This window comes from Mastigoproctus giganteus, chromosome 14 (genome assembly GCF_048544385.1).
Source record: "Mastigoproctus giganteus isolate SK-2022 chromosome 14, ASM4854438v1, whole genome shotgun sequence".
Lineage (NCBI taxonomy): Eukaryota > Metazoa > Arthropoda > Arachnida > Uropygi > Thelyphonidae > Mastigoproctus > Mastigoproctus giganteus.
The window spans coordinates 86,914,155-86,927,986 of NC_143588.1; the positions used below are offsets into that span (position 1 = coordinate 86,914,155).

Genomic DNA, 13,832 nt, shown 5'->3' on the forward strand with positions numbered 1-13,832 from the left:
CTATTTTTAGTGCAAGTATTCCTTTCTTATTCTGGGATTTTCTATTTCAAACATAGGTCAGTTTAAAATTTGGCCGAATGGCACACGATTATATTGTCAAATAAACACTGTCCAACAGTTTTTTCTTTAATAATAAGTCTGTAAACGAGTAATAACCAATCATCATTTTTCTTAAATTAAAAGTGTCCTTTCAAAACAGTGCATATCCGAGTAATCAGTGTTCAAGTGGAGTCACGCAAGTCGAGTGTTACAATCCAAGCACCAAAAAAATACGGGTCCCCCCCCCCCCTTTCCTCCTGTCTTTGAAACTTCCCCGGTCGTGTGTGGCCATTCCGAAGAAAATTAACGAAAAATTTTATAATACTTTCAAATCCATCGTTACTTTAGTGAGAATTTAATTCTCTATTTCAACCAAATAATGCTGTTATTATGGGAGGTTACAGAGGATATGCTAGCAAAGTGGGGCTTTATTTTGTTAGCATCATCTACAGTGGAATGCCTGTTCACGTCACATTAAATGCATAACGCAACTGTCTGTTATGAAGTAGGTTACGTTAACATTAACGTATGGGGAGTATCAATTAAATTGTCAAGTTTCCTGAAAGATCTGGCAAAAAAAAAAAAAAAAAAAACACTATTTTCCACCACTCGGTATATATATACCGGGTGGTTATAAAATAAGTTTCCCCTATTCAGGAGACCCTAGTGTCAAAACGGTTAGAGATCGGTAAAACGCTGTGAAAATCGGTAAGTATGTCATTTAGGATGTGGGGAAGCGATTTGTAAAAGAAAAAAGGGGAAGAAAAAAAAAGTTCAAATTGCCGCCACCAGGAGAGAAATTGGCACTGTAAACATGACATTGAATACTTAACTTAGGATTAGATTTTAATATCAGAACTTAGAAATCTACAGATATTGTTCTATGTGCTTTCCTTCACTTGAGATGACATTCTGAAAACGGAGGACTGCGTGCGACACAGTTTCGCGTAGCATCTCATTGGGGATGTTGGCTACATGCTGTTTAATGCTTGCTTTCAAATCGACAAGAGTCTGTATGCCGCCACGGTAAACGCTGCCTTTCAGGTATTCCCATAGCCAGAAATCACAGGGATTGACATCTGCTGATCGGGTTGGCCAGAGCTGCGGAAAGTCTAGAAATGATGCGATCATTTCCGAATGTTGAACGGAGCAGTTCCTTCACTTGTCGACCAAGGTGGAGAGGGGCACCATCTTGCATGAACACTACGGTCTCCAAGCATTGCCTTTCTTGCAGAGTGGGAATAATGCGATCTCTTAGAAGAGCACAGTACCGTGCACTAGTTACCGTACACCTTACGGGACAATGAGCTGCAGACTCTTCAAAAAAGTCCTATTATAAACTCTGCTGTGAATCCACACCATACTGTAACGTATGGACTTTGTAGTGGTGTTTCATGCACAGCAGATAGACGAGAAGTTCCCCATATTCGGCAGTTTTGTTCATTTACAGCCCCATGAAGAGTGAAATGTGCCTCATCTGACCACAAGATCATTTGAGCCTACGTATCGTCAAATTCCATACGAGCCAGAAATCGCAGAGCAGCAAAGTCTATTCGTTGTTGCTGATCACAAGACTTTAGTTCTTGCACTACGTGCATCTTGTACGGGAACCAGCATAAAATTATTCGAAGCACTTTACGTACAATAGACCAAGGAAGGTTCAAGTCTCTTGGCACACCTCTGGCACTACTGACTGGTAGCGTTTAGCATTCTGACCATTGCCACCGCCACTTCATCCGTTCCGATACATGGTCGTCCACTGCCTGGAATTAAATCTAACTCCCTGGTCACTTCAAATTTCTTTATTAGTTTTCGAAGCGCCACGTCAAAGGTCCTTTACGCAAAACTTTAAGTTTCCGATATTCACGTAGTGCTGCATTAGCGTTACTATTATTCTGGTAGAACAGTTTTACTAAAAGAGCATGTTCTTTTTTGTAAGAGGCATAATGGTTATAACGGTGGCATTGGCCTTTCTGCTTTTATCTAACAGGACTTCGTTTGCATAAGCAGCGTGTCTTGAAGTAAATGACAACTTTTACATATGTGCAGCGCAGTTTTTCCACTGTAGGAAGAAATTTGAACTGATTTTTTTCCCTTCTACAAATCGCTTCCCCTCCCCAAATGACATTTCCACCGATATTCACAGCGCTAACTCTAGCCGATTTAACACTAGGGTCTCCTGAATATGGAAACTTATTTTATAACCACCTGGTATATACATTAAAAAAGTTTTCCTCCTAATGATATTTATTGGAGCCAATGGGAGAACAGGGCAGGACAATTACATCACTACAAATGCGCAGGTAAATAATTACATTGTTGTCTTCCATTGAAAGACAAATGCCTCCATAAAGTTCGCCAGCCTCTGCACTGCTTCACTGTCTAATACATACATGACCATGCCCGGCATCATTTTATGTTCCATTGTAATGTCAGCTGATGAAGGGACCCGATATAGTTTGTATATTTGTAAATAGTTTAGTATTTTGTAAATATTCTAAAAATTTGTATAGTTTGCAAATACAGTATTTTAGTTAAATATTCTAATCCTGCTCTTTCGGATGCAACAATGTTCCTCATGCATTATGGAACCCGAACCAAAAGGTCTTTTCCTAAGTGCCTATGTAAACGCAGGTAAATAATTACATAGTGATATTTATTCCACCTTGAGAATGCCGCGTGGTGGGTTGCCCAATGGGAGAAGATGGATGCGGGTCACATAGTACAAGTGGGCGGGACAATTACGTCACTACAAACGCACAGGTAAAAAATCACATAAGTCATTTTCTGATTAAATATCGATCGGCGCGTTTCGATATGCGCGTCTTTTACAAAAAGATTTGACTTACTCCATCATACGTCTACATTTTACATAGAAAATGCGTACGCGGGGGTTGGCGAGCAGGGGGTGAAGCCCCTATATATATATATATCTTTTATCAAAGATGGAGCAGGATTAATCAGAAATAAATGAGCTAGTTCATATATGGCAGACACGATGGGACACAACCAACAAGGGACTAGTCACAAAAACTTCATACTGGATGTTACCTTTGCCATGGCAAAATCCGTTACGAAATGGTTTACTCTCACGATGGAAACCTATCTAGTCACAGGACATGGGGGCCCTCAATGAGAAATTGTTTCAATTTAGGCTTGCAAAGTCAGACCTTTGTTTCTCTGGAGCGAAGGAGAACTGGTCCCACATATTCTTCGACTGTGTAATATATGATGAATCCAGAGAAAAGCTGAGAAATAACGTCCAGGGATGCCAGGGATTCTCTCCAACTGTAGTGGAACAACTAATTCAAACACGAAGTAATCTTGCAGCACTCCAGGCCTTTACAAAAGAAGTTTTTACTCGAAGGAAGAGGCTTATTCGAACCCGGTTCTGCCCCGGATCAATGAAGTCTGAAGATAAAATTGGACAATAATATTCGTTTTACCAAGAAGACCTGGACAATACTTAGTGTTTAAAAGTCTGTTTCTGATGTTAGAGTTCTTGATAGCCACAGTTGTTTAAGATATGGATGAGTTACTAGTGTAAATTTTGTTGTTGTTTTTTTTTTTTTAAATTAATTTATACATTTTATGTTTTTACAATGTTTTATTTATTTATTTATGAAAGATGTAACAACTCTCAGTTGAGAGTTGTTAAGCGGATTTGAACTTATGTTCTGGGTGCCGCCTTTATTTTTAATAAAAAAATAAAATAAAAAATAATCAGAAATAAAGGAAATCAAAATAGCTATACACAAATATTGAAAATTCATGAACCCAGAATAAAATATTATCAACCCAAAATCCCGAGGTGTTATAGCATCCGCAGTAAAATCAATGACAAGCTTAGTACTGATTTTTATTCTGTACCAGAATAAAAATCAGTTTCTGGATATTTGAAATTTCTGCTGAAAAATATACATGGGCACTTATATAGCGAATAATAGGTGAAATATATACAGCGAATATTTTTTTGTGTATTTATACAGTATTTTTACATCGTGTTTTTAGAAAACGAAAAATCAAAGATTTTTCCAATGTGCGTCCATATATGCCTTATAACTTCAATAAATATGCAGAAATACTACAAAGTGGCGTTTGTTATAAAAAAAATTTCAAAATTTTCGGCAGAAATTTATCATTAAAAGTATTGCAGACTTTTAATGATAATTTACTGGAAAACAAATCCTACACCTCCAACTAAGACCAGCCCCGCTTTTCTAATATCCGAGTGGGAGAGAGGAATGGGGGCGGGCAACCTCAGAGAATCGCACCTTACACGTTTTCAAAATAGTGGGGGAGGAACACTATACTACCATAGTAGAGAAAAGTATAACACGAGTTTTCAATAGTACTTTTGTAAAGAGAAAGGAATTACTGTCATAAAGAAGACAATTCTAATACAAGTACAGTATATAGTATGGGTCAAAACAGTCTACCGAAAAATTGCTCACTACTTGGACGACTGCTACTATTTGCAGGAAAGTGTACCTATTTCGTAGTGCTGGCACGGGGGTGATCACAGCTCGGGTCTATAACATCTTACACGAAGTCAGCGCTGACTTCGTGTAATGCGCATAACATCTTATCCGAAACACCCCAAGTGTTTACACTCGTCGTGACAACTCGAATAACTTCCAGAATGGCCGCATACATTACCTGCCTCATCAACTATCGAAACCTAATATCTTAAAGTGCAGGTGGTTGGTTACTTTTGTAATCCACTGCTAATGTTTGTTAAAACCGTGTTATAATAACTTTTTAAAACTGTTCAGAAGGCTCTTCCTGGTGTCTCTCACTCGCTACATTTTTGCACGGATCTGTTTACTAGGATGTGGTAGCTGGAAATCATCCTGTTATGCGGCCACTGCTATTTTCAGACTAGGTCTGCAGCCACATGAGTTCTGCATAACCGAATACAACGCTGCCCAGTAAAAACAGTTCCTAACCAAATAAATACCCGTATTTATACCCTACTTTACGATTATTATTATTAACATCAGTTTATTCGTTATCGATACAGCCCTGTACAGCAAACAAGGGAGGATGTAGGTTACATTTCATAACGTAGCGCTTTTCAAAGTGGTTGTCGCTAAATATTGTCGCCATCGTTCACATTTTGATTTCCTCTCAGAGCATATATATATTGATATAATTAATTTATTAAAATATAAATTATTCAGTAAAACATCATTTATGACGTTAATGCTGGGAGGACTTTCGCCCTGGTGAAACCTTTTAAGAAACCACATGGTTTTCTTAAAAACAGTTTCAAGGAGTTTTTTTTTTTTTTTAACTTCCATAACAGTCTTCACTATGTATATGGCCAACAGTAACTTTATTTTGGAACACACTGTACAAATAGCTGTCCCCCCCCTCTCCAACTGATATGCCAATGAGCCAAAAATACCTTTTTCTAAGCACTGACATCGTCAAAAAGTGTAAATATATAAGGCATTTATTACAATGTTACATCAAATTACTGAGATTTAAATTTTGAACGCTAGATTAACCAACCATAGATAGGACGTTTTGGAGAGATAACAAGGTAAAAGAGTCGGGACTGTTAGCCTTTTTGACCTGAGGCGATTTACAACCTCGATTACACTCCCATTCGATTTTCTAAGAGTGCGAGGTATCTAGTACTGTAAGTGGAAAAGAAGGAACACCAGCATACCTTTCTTCTCTTAAACGCAATGTTGTTTTCTTTCTTTCTTTTTTTTTTTTTTTTTTTTTTATACAGATGTAGAAAAGCATGTAAAATAATACGAGTGACGGTGCATTCGAAAAGTTTTCAGGTTGGGACAAGTACGCTCTGAATTTTCTCCTTTCAACGGTAATGCGGCACTCGATGTGCCGGTAAAACCTGGAGCTATGTACGTCTTTATGCTAATTTTATGCTGTACGGCAATGGATTAACCTTGAAGGCCGATGAAAGAGGGAGGCCAACATTACAATGTAGGGCAAAGTGGTTTACGGTTTTAAGAATGGAGTCAGCAGTTCCACGAATCGATTCCGCATTACCGTTAGCGCCACAAAACCTAGTGAGTGTCGGCGATCTACCAACGACAGCAGCACACTTACAATACATTATAGCACCGATGTATTATCCAAGAAATGTTACCAGTAATAGGTAGACCTAAAAAAATCGTAATTAGTAACTCATGTTAACGAGCAGAGTAAGCGAATACCACCTAAGTTAACACAATAAGCATTTAAAAGTAGTATTTATCACTATCTTGTATGGCTGGTGATACAGAAGCCAGCGGAGATTTTGCCATACAGACACTTTAAAATTAACCCTCCGATAGGATTCACAAAATATGCGTTTATTCAATCTGTATTTCAAAAACAGAAAATCAAAAGGCTAATTCACCCTGAAAAGTACTTTAATGTCTCTTTGGCCTTATTACGAAAGCGGTGTCACTTTGTGTGAGTGGGTGAGTGAAGACTATCGTTTCTCGCCAATGTTCTCTATAGTCTCCAAAAGCTACTTTCTATTCTTTTTTTCTTTTTTTTTTTTTTTTTTCTATTTTATCAATCTCTTTTTAATGCTCTCTAAAATTCAATACAATTCGTTTGCTTCAATAACTACCCGCTGAACAGTTTCATAAGAAGATCCACAGTAATAGGTAAGTCAAAAAGTAGTTTCATACATTTGATGCCTCATTAAGTTTTTATAGTGTTGTCATAGAAGAAACATTGTGCTGAGATAAATTAGTACAAACCCACAGTTGCAGTGGAAGTAACAGTTTCGATATGCTTCCATCAGTAATGGTAATCAACCTCTTGCCACACGCGGCGTGATTGCGTCGATCGCGGCAATGATCCTTCTTTTCACGTTGTTCACATTAGTTGGCAAGGGGACTTGTGCGTCTAATGGAGTGAGGTCCGGAAGGGTGATCCAAACAGCCTGAAACATCCTTGTAGAAGTGAAGGGGTGCTCCATTTTGTTGGAGGAACACTTGCCGGAATCATTGAGAAATTTGCAGGATAATTTTCCAACGTGCCTCGACAGAGAACCGGTTGTTGTTCTTTCTGTGAAGAACAAGCCGTACACATTTCGGCAACTTGAATCACAAAACAACATTAAGGTTTCTTCTTCCCTTCACTGACGTTGTGTGTTCACCTTGCCTGTGACATGAAACGTGCACTCGCCACTAAACACAAAAAGTTTAAGTAGGTTTTCATTTTCTGCCGCCGTCATCTTAGTAAACATGCCCATACAGAACGTCTGACGTATGATGTACCATCTGCAATTTGTATGATTTCGAATTTTTGCGGCTGTTGATAAAAAGTCTCGCTGCAACAGTTTTCTCACGTACGGCAGGCGTGCTAGCGGTTTTCGTAGCCCACAGAACATCCGGTAGCTACAAAAGTTTTATTCCAATCGTAGATGGAATGTGTGTGCTCGGTGGAATTTTGCCGAACCTTGTACAAAATTTCCACTTATGTTGCATTGTAGATTTTCGTTTCTTCCATCCAAAAAATCCGCTGTGCCCTTTCTGCACCAGTGCATTGGAAATGCGTCCTCGGGACGACGAATCACTAGGAAATTATCATACACTTAGTTTGACATGAATCAGTTTCTCCAAAGTATCACGCAACTTTTTGTATCCAATATATATATACAATTCAATATTATTGAAATCTCTTCATTCTTTTATTCAATTACATTGTAAATGAAGATGACTACAGCGAAGACAGACCGAGTAGGAACAAAGGTGTAGTTTTAACTGCACTGTTATATTATTGGTATTTAAACAATAAAAAGGGATTTTGGATATTATTACTACTTAAATGAAAATTGAATAGTAACAATATCATACATTAATATTAAATAAGCACACCCATAATAATTAAATTAGCAAGTGAAATAACTTCAAATCAGTTACAAAGCACCTTCAATCTCTTTTTAAAAATATTTACACAGCCAGTAACTTACCGACTCAATTTAAATATACCATAATCACACATGTTAAAAAAAGATGAGTCCCCTTCCCACGATCATATCTTCAGCCTAATCAAAAGAATACGTCTTCAAAACACTTTAATGGGGAGAAGAGAACAGGACGAACAGTCAAAAAAAAAAAAAACACATCAAAGAAAGAGTGCACATTCCAACTTTTTTCTATTTGCTGTTTTCTTATCCTTTAACCCAGTGTTCGGTGAAATGTTTTATCAAAAATATACTTATACTCATTTCAGAATTCTAATTCATTCTAAAATTAAAATAAAACATACTGTACTTGATGCAATATCAGAACTTTTTACGCGTGTTCGTGTATATATATATATATATATATATATAAAAACACTTCTCTAATCAATGTCTGATCAGTAATGCACGACTGCAGCCGAGTAGTCGAGTAAAAGTAGAATTACGCATGCCACGTGTTAATAAAAAAAATCCGGAAATTTCATTACTTTTGTAGACTTCTTTTACCTATGTGCTTATATCACAGTATCAATGGGACTCTGGTGGGTCGGCAGCTCCCATAACCTATTGTGGCTAATGATCGTCTGGTGATCTTGGTGGAGACGTTTCTGCCACCTCTTTCGTTGAAGTCGACGGTGATTTGTGCCACTGTCGCTCTCCGGGCGGCTGAAACAATGGGAGACAGACATCAACGGCTACCTTCATCCACCACCTTTCTCCGCCCAGCGCTGTCCACGAGAAGATGTTATTCCGGAAATGACGTATTCCCGATACACTCTTGATACTGTCGAACGGGGATAGTGCAATTTCTGTACCACCTCCGCGATAGTGACCCATGCGTCGGGCACCCACTATAATCCCTCTTTCAAAGTATCTTAACTCACGAAGTTTATTCATACTGACATCGAATTACCGTCTACGTGAATGCAGTGTACCTATCAACCTGACAAGCGGTGGGCTCGTGCACTATCGAGAGGGATGACAGCGTCGCGTTGCCCAGGTACCAGTATCCCATGAATTCTGTCCTTTCAGTGTAGTGGAGTACACAAAGCGAGGAGTAGGTTATCTTTCCCATTATAGAAACACATACAGGCATACGAACCGCTGATGGAGCAGCACAATTTTCTGCAGGTGTATCTCCACTCAAGTAGATATTCATGTCTACACTTTGATGTGTCCCTTAATACATCAACACAACACAATATTCAAATTCCATACATTTGCAGGCCTGTGGGGGGGGGGTCACAATGTTAAAAGCTGCACGATTCAGAAATATCATGCATCAATCATTCTGGCGACTGATTTTTCCATTCACATGGAAAGTCCTTCGTCCTAAAACGTAACACTTCTGACAAACCTACTGTCTTTTTCAGGACTGGGATGACAAACACGAACAATGTGCACCCAGTGTCATCGGCTGTGATTGCTCTTACCAACTACACTTTGTAAGTATAGTAAGTTAGCTGCAATGCGTTACAATTCGGCGCATTAGCAAATAGTAATAATTCATGATTTAAAAAAAAGGGAAAAAAAGCAAAGGCCTTTATGCGCGAACCGGGAAAATTTCGTTTCTGCGCATCTGCCACATTGCCTATGCATTCCTTCAACCAGCACATAACAATGCCCGGTACTTCAGGTACAATATATGGTGTATGGATAGGCTATGTGACATGTATAAAAAAAATACTAATAATTGTCGAATTTCCATTGCCCTAATTTTAATAAAAAAATTTGGGAAGGGTCGAGAAATCGTTCTAAAAGAGCGAAATATAAAATTGCAGGAAAATCCATTTACTAGGAGTCGAGTTATTAGATGACGACGAACGGACAAAGAAATAATAATTGCCGGATTTCTATTAGTCCGATTTAAAAGTCAAATCTTTCTAGAAAGCCAAATATAAAATTTTATGAAAATTTATCCACTTGGAGTCGAGTTATTACATGAAGACAAAAAAAAATAAATAAATAATAAATAAATAATTGCCGGATTTTTATTATTCCGATTTTAATAGAATTCTGAAGGGCTTGACAAATCTTTTTATAAGTACCAAATATAAAATTGCATGAAAATCCATCCCCTAGGAGCTGAGTTATTAGATGCGGACAGACGGTCAGACTGGTGAAAATAAATTTGGGAAGGGTCGAGAAGACAATAAGCGCATTATGCATATATGCTAACGCGACTAAAAATAGAGTTGTTTGTACAGAACCCCATGCACTATTACCGTACGCAACTCGTGCACATTACGATGAATCAACTTTCTATATAGATTCCCTGTACACTTCGGCACTTTCTTTCGAGATATGAAGATATCCACTTCTTTGTAACACCATACCGTCTCAAAATCTTCTGTTTCCCTTCCCCGAATGGACAGTTTTCTAGCTGTATTGATGGCAGTAATTATACTTCATCATAATCACGAATTCTAATTGGAAAACCCCACCATACATCAAGCATTTTGCTGCGCAGCTATTTTTATACGTTGGTTAGAACACCGCTACCGCACATCAGCATGGCAAATGAAAAACTGCTTGGATGAAGATAAACTCTAGGAAAAATTTATGTTATCATCCATGATTTATTTATCTGCCTTTATATTTCTGAATGAGAAGGAAAATTTAACAGCACGCAGTATAGCTGGTATATACCTGATTGGCCAAGTTACCAAAAAAACATGCAAATGGAATATATCATTTCAGTAGCGCTGGCGCAAACCAATCAAAATTAATCTAATCTACTTTAATCCAATTCAATCAAGAAAGGGGTTTTCAATTTAATCAGAGCGATCGAAACTACAGCAAAGCAAAGAGTTCAGAATAATGTGCAGTCAAAACATCTTTCCTCTTTCTTTAGAATTTTAATTCTAAACTCAAGGTTATTTATATAATTCGATGTTTCCTTTATTAATGGGTAATAATCCAAGCAAAAGGAAAATGTACACAACTGGAAATAGCTAGAAAATGACTTTTAAATTAACCAGCTACGGCATATTACGCAAATTCTTCAAGGCCTTTGCGAGATTTTCATAAAGGATAATTTCTGGACATTACAGAATCCAGTTAACAGGAAGAACTAATAATACTAACCCAAGCTGGGAGATTATTAAAAGCTGCACGTGAGAACAATAGCAATTTAAAGGGGAAAACAAGAATTTTGGTAAGAAAAACTCGTTCGTGTTTTTCTTGCCAAAGGCTATGAATAAGTTGTCTAAGTAAAAGTGTCTTTTACTGCTTAGTACTTTATTAGTTAGGTTTACCCTATTCCTGAACCAACATGTCAATTTTTTGAGGCGTTCGCATACGCGTAAAGTGCCTATTGTTTTCACCACGTCTATTCACATATAACAACTCTGTCCCCAGTGGACGAATTTCCATGAAATTTTATATTTAGTTGTAAAAAAAATAGAAATCCGGCTAATTCTTTTTTTTTTTTTTTTTTTTTTTTTACTTCATACATATCTCATAAGCTACCCTGAATACGGTGCTGTTTCTTGTATTCTGTCTATCTTGTAAACTCCTCTGACCGTTTGGTCGTCCCGGAGTATAAACAGAAAATGTATTTATTTATTTACCCATATACTGCTGAAACGCTGTATACTAATACTGTATTATGTTTGTTGCTGTTGTCGTGCGCTCATTGGAGGAATAAATGGGCAATATGGCGAATACGCAAAAAAGGAATGTTCTCGGTTCGCGCATATGACATTCGTTGTTTTTTTTTTGTTATCAGTTTACTAAATGTAATAATTCACTAGTAATGAATTATTACTATTTTCTTATTTTACTTATCACAGAAGACAGAAGAGCTGCTTCCTATCTCTTCCGTGATTAGACAACTAGAAAAACAGGAGGGCATGTTTACGCTACACCGAGACGACAGTCCCCTACATGTCGAATTCTATTGTCACTGTAAGGAGATGCAGAAAATGAGAACAAATAAAGAGCTGTCAGCAGCACTAGCTTCGGGGTTTTTTTTTTTTTTTTTTTAATTGTTTTGGCACCCGAACGTTAGGCAGAAATAAGTCTATTTTAGATATTTTAACAAGCATTAAAAATATCAGAAATCAGCATATTATCGTCCTGCGCTTGTGGAAATAAATAATTTTCTGTTTATACTGTGGGATGACTACACGGTCAGAGGAGTTCACAAGATAAAGAGAATACAAGAAACAGCACTATACAGTATGTAGCAGCCACGGGCATGAACACCGGCCTTTTACTTGTGCGCATTGCACTTTAAATCAAGCCTTAAGCCAGCAGCACAGGCTATCAATTTTCCACTGAACTAAGAATCGGAAATCCAAAGAATCCACATTATGTGCTGGGCAAAACAGACTAAGTACCCAACTGTTTAAATTTCATATTTTTGACATTTTTCCTTTTCAGCTATGCAAAACAGATGAAGAATCGTATGGTAAACGTGAAATAATCCTTCTCTATGACGCAACTACTCTCCATAATCGACGTTTTTGGGCAAATGCGTATTATTTCTTTCTAATTTGGGATATTGAGAGGACCTTTCATTGTCTAATAACGAAATCTGTTGTTAAAAGTTCCAAAAAATATCCAAACAAAGTTGTGCCAGCATAACAATGTATCCTAGACTGGGCTGTAAGCCAGCTTTTATATATATATATAAGCTGGCTTGATCTATGCAATTTAATCTGTTCTTTCATTTTGTATACACAATCATTTTAGTAAGAGCAAACCTAAACAAGATATAATTTTTTCCCTAAAGATTTCATGTTGTGGGTGCTCATTAAAAAAAAAAAAAAAAAAACACTGAGAATATTATTATACATTCTCAGAAAAATCTGAATAACCTTAGAATAATAACAAATTGCATAAACAAATAACAAAATAAATAACAAATCTGAAACAGAAATAAAAATACACCGATACAACTTGTCGTGTACAGTCAAACCTACCATACACTACAATGAAGGGAATAACAACAGCATACGGGATTCATATTAGTACTAACTCGACTTCATGTGGTCGTCTAGAGTATAAACAGAAAACTTATTTTATTAGGCGCGTTGGCATATAAGCATGTCGACCACATGTAATAACTCGACTCCTAGATGGATTTTCGTGAAATTTTATACCTGCTCTTTTAGGAAAATTTGTCAAGCCATCACAGACTTCGTCAAACTCGAGCCAATAAAAATGTGGTAATTATTATTTCTTTGTTTGTCCGTCCGTCCGCATATAAGAGTAATAACTAGACTCCAAGGTCAATGATGCAAGGCGCCTCCGTAGCCAGGAGCAGCAGTGCATAGCACAAGCTTCTTGATTAGACCGGGGTTCGAGCCCGTGCCCACCAAATACGGAGGTGCGGAAAGGTCAGGGAATGATCACCGCATATCCCCGGAGCAATATGGCCTTAGTTGCTAATGCTACAAATAACAAACAAACAAGCAAGGAGGCGAAATTTTTTTTTTGCATCGACCAAAAATAAATAAATAAAATAATACGGAATACTCACACTATTCCGCAAGATAATTGGTTTGGCAAACATTGTAATAAGTTGCCTCCACTAGGTGGAGGCAGTGAGTCTAAGTTAAATGCAGAGATTGGATAATAAATAAATTTTCTGTTTATACTCCGGGACGACCAAACGGTCAGAGGAGTTCACAAGATAGACAGAATACAAGAAACAGCACCGTATTTAGCAATCAAGGTCTTAAACCCCAGTCACAAGTACACGTGCCTTGAGTGACTGCTAAATACGGTGTTGTTGTTGCTTGTATTCTGTCTATCTTGTGAACTCCTCTGACCGTTTGGTCGTCCCGGAGTATAAACAGAAAATTTATTTATTATCCAATCTCTGCATTAAACTTAGACTCACTGC

The 13,832-nt window shown here is 37.5% G+C and overlaps 1 protein-coding gene across 2 annotated transcripts in view; it reads right to left on the reverse strand.

The window, feature by feature from the left end:
• Positions 1–13,832, reverse strand: part of LOC150075321 (homeobox protein dve-1-like) — a 404,285-nt gene that overhangs the window by 212,146 nt on the left and 178,307 nt on the right. The gene's annotated exons all lie outside the window — the stretch shown is intronic.